Source organism: Echeneis naucrates, chromosome 20 (assembly GCF_900963305.1).
Source record: "Echeneis naucrates chromosome 20, fEcheNa1.1, whole genome shotgun sequence".
NCBI classification, from domain to species: domain Eukaryota; kingdom Metazoa; phylum Chordata; class Actinopteri; order Carangiformes; family Echeneidae; genus Echeneis; species Echeneis naucrates.
This window is the reverse complement of record NC_042530.1, coordinates 9,487,112-9,499,398: the sequence shown is the minus strand read 5'-3', so window position 1 is coordinate 9,499,398 and position 12,287 is coordinate 9,487,112. Positions and strand designations below refer to the sequence as shown.

At 40.9% G+C, this 12,287-nt stretch overlaps 1 long non-coding RNA gene across 1 annotated transcript in view; it reads right to left on the bottom strand.

The window, feature by feature from the left end:
- Window positions 1-1,454: 1,454 nt before the first annotated feature.
- The window catches only part of LOC115061320 (uncharacterized), a 41,816-nt gene continuing 30,983 nt past the window's right edge, over window positions 1,455-12,287 (bottom strand). The window contains exon 3 of the long non-coding RNA XR_003842327.1: window positions 1,455-1,524. This is a non-coding gene — a long non-coding RNA (uncharacterized LOC115061320). The remainder of the gene's footprint in view (window positions 1,525-12,287) is intronic.

Genomic DNA, 12,287 nt, shown 5'->3' with positions numbered 1-12,287 from the left:
GTGCAAATCACCGTTCCAAATGACATGACTCCACCCGCAGAGAGAGTAATTCATCCTAAACCCAGGTTTAAGCCTGTTTAATGCGCTAATGAAAAGTGTGGTATTTATGTGTAGCTGGTAGTCAGCAATGTTGTGACATCAGGCCCATCTGTGACTCAGTCTAAGCCCCTAATGAGAAAATTACTGAGCCCAAAGTGCACGCGTACACACACACACACACAGTAACAGAAAGGAGGAGATGGGAATGCGAGAGGAGAAATGATCGATGCAATTCTTGCCACCTCTTTTGACTGCCATCATCCTTCTGCCTCTCCCATCCCTCCTTCCTCTGGTCTCATCTACCAGGGCTCATGGCAGCGGGTCTAACTCAATACAACATGCAACGAAAATCAATGAAAGACTGATGGAAGACTGATGGAACACACCCCACCTTTGCTGCCCAGACAGACAGAGCTTAATATTCATCCAATGGTGAGTCTGGGCACTACAACAACTCCCGAGGCTTTGGAGAGACATGCATGCATAAATGGCCTTAACAGACATATGCACATGCACACGCACACAGAGTTCATTCGTAAACATGGCAAGCTGTAGTATATTACCATGCCTCTTCCTCTCTCTTGAATTGTTTTCTCTTGTTCTCTAAATCATAAATGTTAGTTCCCTATGTTAGTGTCATATTCACTTTGTAAGCAGCCATGTGAGCAACCCAAAGAAAGCAGTATTAAATAAAAGCAATCAACAATACAGATATTTTCTACAGGAAATAGGAGTCATGTGCCTAAAATCTGAACGCTTGAAGGAAACCTAGCAGATGCTTCCATATTCAACCTCTTTGCCTGCCTCTTTTCTGCCCCTGCCTTTGATTTTTCCCTTAATGAGCCAACATATCCTCCCTCCTTTGCTGTACAACTAGTAATGATGGTGAAAAGGCAGGAAACTTGGGCTGAAAACTATTCATTTCATTACAAATGGGGATACAGTTGAATTTAAAACAGTAGTAAAATGAAAATTCATCCTTGCAGCACTGAGTCCATCAAAGTCCGCCTTTCCCTTCATTCATTCACTTTTCCCGTCATCTCCATCTCTCCCGGATCCCAAACACTCTGAACCTGCTCTGCTCTTGTTCTCCTCTTTCCCCTCTTAAATGCCCCATTTGTTTTTCTTCACCACCACTTCTCGTCTTACTTTAGTGTCCTCCAATCAATCAATTCACACCCTCTCCTGTGTCCCTCATCTTCATTCATTCCTTTGCTATTACTCTTATCTCTCTGCCGCCAGTGCATGTAGGAGCACACTAACCTGCCCTTCTGGCATGCAGAGCAGAGCCAGGCTTTGTCCCTCTTGCTGTAGGTGGAGCAGGTCTTGCAGACGTTGTACTGACAGTCCAGGCACTGGCGCTTGGGGTTGAGCAGGAAGGTGAAGGGCGCGCAGCAGCGGATGCAGCAGTGCTCGTTGAAACGGTGCTGCTTGGAGAGGATGGAGCATCTGCTGCCTTCCTCCGCCAGCTCCTGCTTCATCTCACTGAAATCGAGAGAGAAAGGGAGAGAGAAAGAGAGAGAAATGACGGCAGGGGGAGGGGGAAGAGAGCGAGAGGGTGGTGAGCGCCTGGTGGAGAGGTAGAAACGTAAAAACAGCGGAGGACGGTGATGTGGAATAATTGAAGAAGCTGTGGCAAATGAAAAATTAAAAGGAGAGGTAGGGGTGGTGTTGGTCATAACACAAGAGAAGGGGGTCACTGGTTTGGTGAAAACATTTGCCCACTCCCCATTTCTTTCGCTCTCCCTCTTTTTCACTTATTTGGTGGAATTAACGTGATGGCTGACATTTCAATTTGGGAGGACCTGTCATTCCGTGTTTGCCCACATGAGTCAAAACACAGCTGAGGAGAGGACAGCGTACACGTCTCCCACATTCCCCTGTGAGAAAATGTTGCATGTGTGGTTGATCAAGGCGTTATGAATATTACAGTTTGCTGCTCTTTAGTTCTCCTTCACTTTTGCAGTTAGAGTCACACTAATCTTCATACCTCAGAGAATTGCTCAGACTAATGAACTATTGGGATTATAAACTGGAAAACCTGACCAAACAGTATAAATAACAGTATAATATTCATAAATTACTTCAGCGATATGTCGTTTATAACTTTTTAGTTAGTTAATAAAAGTCTGATGGAAAATTAAAGAGACAGGTATAACTTAAGATGGGCTGCAAATCAGTATTTTGACCAGTAAATGATTTTTTCAATCTGAGGTTTGCTACTGCGTGAGTGTGTTTGTGCATGTTTGTAATCAATGTTCACATAATTTATGTAGCTTCATCATCCCCCCCTCCCTGTAGAAATTGTGCTGACTGGGCATTGCACTACAAGCACAAGCTATGATAAATGATGTGCTGTTTTGCATTCATATCACAAACCTTTCACCATCATTGCATATTACGTACACTTGTGTCAATTGTGTTTTAAAAGAAAATCCACACTAAGGAGGAGCACTAAAGTAACACATTTATCCATGTTTACACTGTCATCCATCAGTTGTCTTTAGGTGTGAATGGAGGCTGAGGCGCAGAGGGCGAACTGTTGCTGCTGGCAAAGTGTGAAAGGGAGTTCATCTCGACTGCGTGGTGAGTAAATTATTTAAGCTGCTCCTCTATACACTACACACACCCAGGTTACGTCCTGCAGTGCTCTCACTCATCCTGCAGACGCCATATGTAGTGTAGGCTAACAGACGTGCGTGACACCAAAATGATCCTTTAAACTGGAAAAACAAGCCAACCCAAACATGAGTCACACAACACACTATCAAAATGTACACAAACGCCCCCTTACATACCAAAGATGTGTCCCCACTTCCCCCCAAGGAAAATTAAACGTATAGCCAAACAGTGAACTGAATGCAGCGTAATGGGAATTTTCTGTGTGTGTGAAACGAGTGGGGGCACTGCAATCTCCCACTTCCTCAAATTATTAACGCTGCTCCTCAAGCTCCTCTGCTGCCTCACTGATTGCTTTTCATCTGCATCATTAGACACAGCATATTACCCATATGAACAAACCATTTCATATACAGTATTATGTGAGAGTGGGAGGCAGACAGGGTTGAAGGGCATTTGTTTGCATATGAAGAGATACTGAAACAGTAAAAGTAGTTTCATACTGTTCATAGACATGCAAGGTCAAAACTGCTGGGAAATTAAAAGAAATTAAAATGATCTCCAAGAAGCAATTTACATAAAGGAAAGACACTTATCTGAGCTACATCACCCAGTTCACAAAAACATCCAAAGCATATATCTCACCGAGGAGGAAAGACTGTACAGTATGTGCAGCTCACATTTGTGTCAATAACTCCACGAGGCCATTGCCTGGAAATCATTTCCTTCAGTGCTGATTAGAATCGGGATCCATTTTCTCACTCTGTGTCTCAGATAGTAGTTTAATGAATAGCTCTCTTAGATGACGTTTAGCTCTGACCATTTAATTAAATGAGTGGGTGAACTTCCAGTTATATGAAAGCACAACAGCGGTCCTTCATGCCTGATGTCCTTCTGAATTAGCTCACATCTCTTATTGGGACATAGACACCATTGAAGCGATGTTAGTAGATGCACGTGGATTGCCAAGGTGCAGGAAAGCTACAATTAGCTCACCTTTGTAACAAGTCATTGCTTTTCATGACATAGATATATGTAGTTAACCTACTTGTTTTTAAAATGGCACACTAATAAAGAATTAGAGTAAATCTACAAATTAAGAATAAATGGTACAATAAGGTGAGCAATTAAAGAACCTTATGGGGAGAGTTTGATTTTGTATTTTTTTTTTGATGAGTCTAGGTCCATAATTCACATTGAACCTCTGCTTTTATGCCAACATGCTGTGCAATTTGAGCTCCATCTGCTGATGAAGACCATATGATATGGACAGGTATTAAACAGACTCTACAAAGTAAATCGTTTCATCTATTTTCACGTTGGATGTACCAGGTGTGACAGGGAACAATTCAGAGCATTAACATATTTTTGTTTACTGTACACAGATGTTATCAACACTGCCATTATGCTGTGTTTAAGTCAGATGGTTACGCCTGCTAACGCACTGTTTAACTCTACATGGCAAAGAGAAGCAGACTCTCAGTTATTGATAAACTTCAGCTTAGCAGGATGTTGGCTTATGGCCATAGCAGTTGTGAAAGAATTCATATATAATTTAATAACTATGTTAAAGACATTAAAAATACGAAGCAAAACCAAAACTGTTAGTCACAGTCATTTGACTTCTCTAACAATGGTTTAGTGATGGTCAACCTTAGAGCTGCAACTCATTATCTAAATGAAGGATGAATCAGTTAATATCAGTACAATGTCACAAAACTGACTAAGGATTTTCCAGAATGTGGAGTAATGGATTCAGCTGGTTCTTTATTTCGACCAACAGCTCAAATGAAAGTGAAAGTATCGTTTACAACGATATAAAACTGAAAACCACTTTCTTATGTAAATGTAAAAGGTTTAGCTTTTTTTTCTTTTCAATATCAAACAGTTAATGAAATGTCAAAATAATTGCATAATCTGTCTGTTGACTAACTGATGATGAAATAGTTTCTTCAGAAGCTCTGAAACTACATTTCAAAACCAAATCATGTCTTTGCTTCTTTGAGCAGCACAGCCCTAATGAAACATTACTGAGCACACAGGGAGAGTAAAAGGTACAAGTTCAGGGAAAACAGAACTTTTATTTCCATCTTGTTCAAAATGAACAAATGAGACTCCATTTATGTCTGCAGTTTGGATTGATAGAAGACCAGTCAAGTGATTAAAAATTGGAATGAAACTTTCTTTCAACCTCAGATCAAAGCCAATTTGTTCATCTGTGTATTGGCTGAATGCAAGAACACAGAGCAAAGTTGTCTCCACGCAAAGACAATTTCATAAATATGAAAAGCCTGAGTCAAAGGCAAACATATCCTTGGGTAGAGCACATTTATGTGGTAAAGGGCTCCAATATACCACCTCATGGGATTTAACATGTTAATTATCAAATGATCCCTTGAGTTTCTCATGAAGGTCAGCATGATTCATTGCGGTAGCCTTGGACAAATTAGAAACCACAAAGAGTTTTGTGTATGCTGAAAGTTTACAAGAGCCCAAACTCTTAAATTGAAAATGATTGATTTTGTTCTAAGTCAGTGCAGCATATGAGCTGTGGTTACAGTGGGTTTGAGAGGGGAGCAGGGCTCACACAGCTGAATATCAATTAATTTTGTAATTTAAAATCAGGGCAGCAGCATGATATCTGAATTTAATGATATGCAGTGTATTTCTGACAGCCTGTCTCTCCTGGCAAATATTGTTTGTGCTGAAGATCTATTAACTCAGTTCTCTCTCATCTCTCATTTTCCCATCAACTCTGCCCTGCTTCTCCTTCTCTCCCTCTCTGTCTGCTGGCCTTCTATTAACATAGTCATTTTACTGCATACCCTCATTTCTCCTCCTACATACTGTCCATTTCTCTCTGTCTCATCTGACAGGCAGGCTTGCGTTTATGGGTGAGCTTGAAATATGTTATGGCCAGATTTGTGATCAAGATAATGGTATTTTGAGGTACAGCTGCTGCTTGGCTACAAAACAAAAACAATGGCAGTTTTTTTAAAAATGATGCATCGCACTTCCAATAGCTGTTGCCTTTTCAGTGCAGTGCTTAAGAATTATGGCTTTTAAAACTGATTGAATTCTAACCAACACATAAAACTGTTTTTATAACAAACTTAATGGACCTAATAAGTTGTTACTAGTAACCAGTTTATTCTTGTGATGAATATATACATTTGCATTTTATGCTGTGGTGGAGGAGGGTCCATCATCATTCTATATTTCCATTGCACAATGTAAGTAATGTTTGCACACAAAGAAACAACACACACACACACACACACACACAGGTTTATTTATGGTTCCAAGTGTAGTATTCAGTCAAAATTGTATCGGACAATAGTGGAAAATTTATCATAGAGGATAGAGATTATTGTTTTTCATCTTTATAACTAGTCATAGTTATAGACACTTCCCTCTCGTTCAAACACATCAACCTAATAGTGCTGCAAGAAAAAGCTGTCAGGACATGACTGTAGTCAATAGAATTTGTCTTTGGGTGGAAGTGTTTGGGTAAAACTTTATGGTCGTGGTGTAACCAGTAACCCCAAAACTGGGTTAATGCATCACTGTCAAACTATAGAGACTGGAGAGAATTCTACAATACTGCCGACATATCTGTGGTTGAATGATATATTATATCTTGAAATATCTCCCTTCTTCAAGTTAAGAGTGTCAAATCTTAACAGAAGTCAGAGCATATTCCTACAGAGCAGGTCGAGTATTGTACTGAAGGTACTGGAAGTATCACTCCATCATTGTCTTTACAAGGCACAACAGAAGTCAGTAGTCTTGTGATTATTCTGGCGATACAGATAACTGAATTCCTAAGCAGCACATTTAAATGAAAACTTCACCCCTGAGTAAAAGTTACTGCATACGTTTAGGTTTTGTGACACACAGAGAGCAGTGCTTTTTATCCTCATGCATGAGGGATGGGAATTAGTTGCTGAGCAAATACGGAGCGGCAATTATAATCTGAAATGGGATAAATCAAACCTCATTTGCATATCAAACTTGCTGTTATTAGCATTGATTTGCACTGCACATGGATTTTTCAGCACAGTGGAGATATACATTTATGTACTTAACTTCACACACATACACACACGGAATATACTATAGAACACCCAGTATGGCATGCAGGGCAGGGCTTTTGTTGTAAATGGTATGACTTAGCTCCTAGACGTCCAAGACCGACAATTAAAATGAATAAAAGATAGAGAGAGCATAGCATACAATAGTTAAGGCAGAGATGGCCATGTTGTAGTGATGTTAACCCAGTCTCATGCCAGCTGAGGGGAGGATACTGGAGAGAATGAGCATACAACACACCCAAGAGTCTTTGAACACCCCCTTTGATCTGCCTGCTGCAGTGGAAACCCACAATACCAGCATCTACTGTTCCCCAGTGCACCAGTGAATCACACACCCCCAGGACAGAGGGATGTGAGAGCACACCTGGCTCAGGAGTGCGATTGTGCAGTGAGTCTAAGTGTGTGTGTGTGTGTGTGTGTGTATTTATTTATCTGGCTCGATGTGTGTATTCAAGTGTACAGGAGCTAAATGCACTTGTTTATTGAGAACTGTTTGGAGGCTTTTTCAGCTCATGAGGTGCTTTAAATTGAAAGTGCAGTTTCAAGTGTTAAAATGTGAATTTGCTCTTTCTGTCAGGGAGTGTGTACTTCACTAAGATCATTGTGATAGATCGTTTTCTGCGGTCTTTGACCTCAAGTGACTCATTAAAAACACCCTGTTGGTGTATGTGTTTCAGTAAGTGTGTGTTACATGTGCATGCACGATTTCCCGTCCTTAAACACACTGTGTGCATTACAGCTGGAGGAATATTGAAAGACAGACTGGAGCACATTTTGTCTCAGTTGAAGCAATAAATATGCATTTGGACCCTGACTGGGTGAAGGCGAGTTGCACAGTTCATCTGTCCTGATAGCAGATCCGAGAGAGCAGAGAGAAACCCTGTAGACAATCTCAACTCTATGTCTCCTCTGCAATGCAGTGGCAGAACGACACGTGGGTCCTAACTTTCTAGGTGGAGAGTTTCAGATGCTCCTGGACTTATCGGCAAGCTGTTGATAGAGGTGCAGATGCGCAGATTAGTAGAATTAATCATCAAGCACCTTCACTTATCTAGCAGAATTAATAAATAAATCATTTTAGACTTGACAATGCAACTTTTTGGAATATATAACAGTATTTCAATACAACGTTGAGCGTGCCATGAGAGATTTGACCAACAGCAGTTGTGGCCAACTCAAACAAGTGGATCTGATAATTGCTTCAGGGAATAGAGTAATTTCCTTTGATGAGTGCCATCTGAAAAGCGATTTGAAATGATGGAGCGAGACAGAATGATCATACATCACATACATGGAGAATGTCCACAAATATATTCATGAACAACAAAACACAGAATTATGTCTGCAAAGACAATTTACTTCATCAAACCCCAAGGAGCCAGAAAGTCCCTTCAGCAATTAATATGTTAATTTATTGTGGTCTTCATATTATTTTATTGACTATAGTGTAATAGCACATTAACATTTACAAATTAGTACAAATTAAAATTTAACTGAGGCTGCTGGAAATGCCATTAGTTTGGCAGCTGTGTGGACATCCAGACAGCCCCGTACTGCCATCACTGGCACTAAACTGCTGCTGGCTAGAAAGTGACTGTAACCAGGTTTTGGTTTCTCAACCCTGACCCTGTCTTTTGAATCTACTTTTGGGCCACAAGGCATTTTTATTCATATAATTCTGAGGGATTTAAAAAAAAGAGGAAAAAAAAACTTGTTTTAAACATAGAGCTCAAAGTTCTTTGTATTTTGCAGAAGAATTTGGCTAATTTATACAGCATACATTATTAATCATGTTCATTTTTCAGTGGTGGCCTTCATCTACTGCATGAATAAAGTCTAGCTCTTTTTTCTCTGTTCTACTGCGTCTCCCTGTCTCATCTGTGACATATTCTTAATAACACAGTGATGAATGACACAGTGGTTGCTTTTGATACACAATATGTCCTCACATTCTTGAAGACCAGCTGCCTATCATTCTGCAGGGACAGCACATGAAGCTCAAGGTGACCACAGCAGAGGGTGACGTGATGCTGCTGCTGCTGTTGCTCTCTCTTCCTCCTGCTTTCCTGCTCATTTAAAAAGGACTAAGATAGCTCCTAAATGTACACACCCACCCACACCCACACACACACTCGCATCTCAAATACTGTGGCAGCAGGGATAAAAATCCCAGAGGTATGCTATTATTCTATATGTCTGACCCAACCGCTCCCTGAGTGTGACAGCTTACTGCTGATGCTAGTCCTCGTGTATGTGGGTATATAATGCAATATATTGCACTATATGCAATATATTCGCTGTCTTTCTGCACTCTCCGTCTGGAATCCAAAGCAATTATTTGTGTTCCCTCCTACTTGAGCACACCAAGCACAGACTTACTGTATACTAAATGTGTAGAAGAAGATCTGTGCCATACAAGTGATGCCTGGGGTGGGAGTGCCTCTGAATGGAAGCACCCACCTCTCTAACGGCACCCCTCTGCAAGTTGCTCCACAGGGACACATTCTGTCAGCATCACCAAACAGACAAAAAGACCTGCTCCGTCTCTTCACATACATCACATCAGCCCTGCAGGCTTTCCAGGCCGCTGAGCTAAGAGGCATATTAGTAAACAATGTATCATAAAAAAGAGAGAGAGAGAGATTTATGATTCAAGCATGTAAGGATGAACGGATGAATGCAGACATGCACACGTTTTTGACACGTGTGCTGTGGGGACACTCATGGACAGTCCAGCTCCGATGATCACAGAAAAGGACAACAGACAGATAAGGCTGCATGTAAGGTTGATATTACGGTTTCCCAATCAATTTGGTTCACTTAATTTAAATGGTATAGAATAACTGCAGTGATCCACGTTATTTAACGTTCTATTTAACTGATTAAATCTTACGGGGAGCATTTCTGGCCATCTCCTCACACAGGTGATGTAGCCAAAGATTTTCTCAGCTCAGAGAGATAGAATTGTCAGTATTAGTGTAATCTGATCATCATTTGAAAACCATGTCGCTTTTTCCAACTTACATTTGGTACATATATAAACGGGTGATGTTACAAAAGCATATGCATATGCTGGGAGTGTTAATATTGACATAGCCAAATGTATTTTTAATGCAGAGTTTACCCACAGCTTTACAGTAACGTCAGGTCAATTATTAAGAGATAAATGCATGAAAAGAATCAATTAGACAGAGCTTCCAGGGAGATTATCCGGCTATCAGCGATTTAAGATAATGTCACGCTCACTCATTTTTAATTTCTTTCCTCAGTTATATCCCCTTCACTACTTTCAGAGCTGTGATACCATCAGTCCAAGCACGCAAGTATAAGTTTGTGGTTCATACAATTCAGCTATGGCGTACTGCCCCTCTCTGCTCTGTGGGTGCATGGAGAGTGTTGAGCTTCTTTACCCTCCCTCTTCCACATTTCCTCAAGCTCATATGAGGCTTAGCTCCGATGGGAAGACTTCTCTCTGAACCAACTTTAGTTGGAGGCAATTATCCAACAGGCCAGTAATGAGCCCTCACTTTGGGAAAAAATCCAAGTGAAATGTGTGTTTCACTGATAACGTTTCAAATCAGAATAGCCTGCATTGCAACTAAGAGAGTGAACGAGGGAGAGATAAAGACAGAGAGAAAATAATGTGCATAGACAGTTTGCAAACTCAGCAAGGTGTTGAGATAATTTAGTAGTTAAGCAATTCATGTTGCATTTTGATATTATCGCTTTGACCCTTTAATGACTTATTGATGAATTAAAGTGAAAGAAAGCCATATTTAATTAGACCATTCTTTGTCTGCAACATTTATTTCCCAGAAAAAATTAACTGCAGCAATGCACAAGATTTCATCTGGGTGAAAAAGACAGATTAAACAGGAAACGATTAAATGACTGAATATATGTAAGGGAGTTGAAAAGAAGCCATTTGCAAAAACACAAATTTGATAAACAAACTAAGCTGTGTGGGTGCATTATTTTAGTATCAAATCTTCTTATATCATCAAACAAGCCATTGCCACTTCCCTCTTCATTCATCCCGTCATCCAATGTCTTAAACTGCATCTCAGCTTAGCAGCTGCAGCGTGTACATGCCACAGTAACAGGAGCAGACTGCTCTTTCATCAGCCGAATAATCTTTATTCACACAGGACTATTGAACCAAATGTGCCAAGATTGCAGCTTAACTGTCAGCCACACCAAGAGATGCCCCAACTGAGGAGGGAAAAAGGGAGTGGGGGGATGGCATCAACTACTGAGCACACATCCAACACCACCACCCCTACCAGGTGGGAATTAACTGTTTTTTGTTGCCAGAAGCGAATCATGTCAGCCTCCAATAATCTACATATTTGAAACTGTGTTTCTTAAGCAGTGAGACAGAAGTTAGGGAAGAACCTGTGACTCAGCAAATGCTATCATGCATTTTTTTCCTTTGCTCTCTCTGCATTTCCTAAGACTCTAGTGCTATATAACTCGGATGACAGCTTTATTTTCATATTTGCATCCATATGTTTGTAAAATTCCTGCTGAAATCTTACCCACATCTGCAAGCGTCTTATTTTTCGTCTAACCATAATATTATCTGCAACTGTGCGACACAATGTTTTCCATGGTGCTGTTTTCACTGTAGTCTCTGAATGCTGGGTGTTAGAGGATGTCCTGCTGTATAATAAGAGGAGGCCTGGGACAGCCGCCAGGGAACAAGTGGCTATTTCTGTGGTAACAAAGACACAGAGCTACAGAAGAGCGATGTTCAGTGAATTCCCCTGCGATGAGGAGAGCTGCATGCTGGGGAAATAAAGAGGAATGTGCGAGGAAAAGACGGACAAAGAGGAATAATTAGGGCTGAATTAAACAGAGGAAGGCAGGGAGTTATTTTTAGGGAGATGCCAATTCAATTACAGGGGAAAGGGGGTTTGGTTGGGGCTGACATAATGGGAACCCTGCTCTCTCATACTGACCATGGCTCCTGATCTTACTGCAGGTAGCAACCATGTCTGTGAGTGTATTTGTGTGTGTGTTTCTGTGTGTGTACAAGCCAAAGCATCGCTTGCATGTGCTATATCAGTGACAGACGTGACATTTGTCAATTTTAAAATTCCCCACATCACACAATCTCACTCTCTCTCACACACATCGGCTCATCGTTACACATGGCCTCGCACTCTGGCAAAAGCAGCAGGGCGGCACGTCGACTCCACATACACAGCTACAGGGACTGGATCAAACACACATAGCTTGGGGGTGACTGATGGTCGTGTGACACACAGCCTTGTGGTTCATTTTCAAGTCCACAGGGAGCCCCAGAATTGGCAATACAGAGCAGGGAGGCAGCACGGTTTATCACTACCAAGTGTACTTTGCATGAGTGCTTCGATACAATTATAAATCCAGTGAAGCTCTACTCGCAAATGAGCGCTTTATGAGGAAGTCATGATGAAAGAAATGCTGCAGAAAAGATTTAAGTGATAGAAAAAAGGAGAACATAATAAATAAAAGGTAAAAAAGAGCAAACAAACTGCTGGAATGACTGTC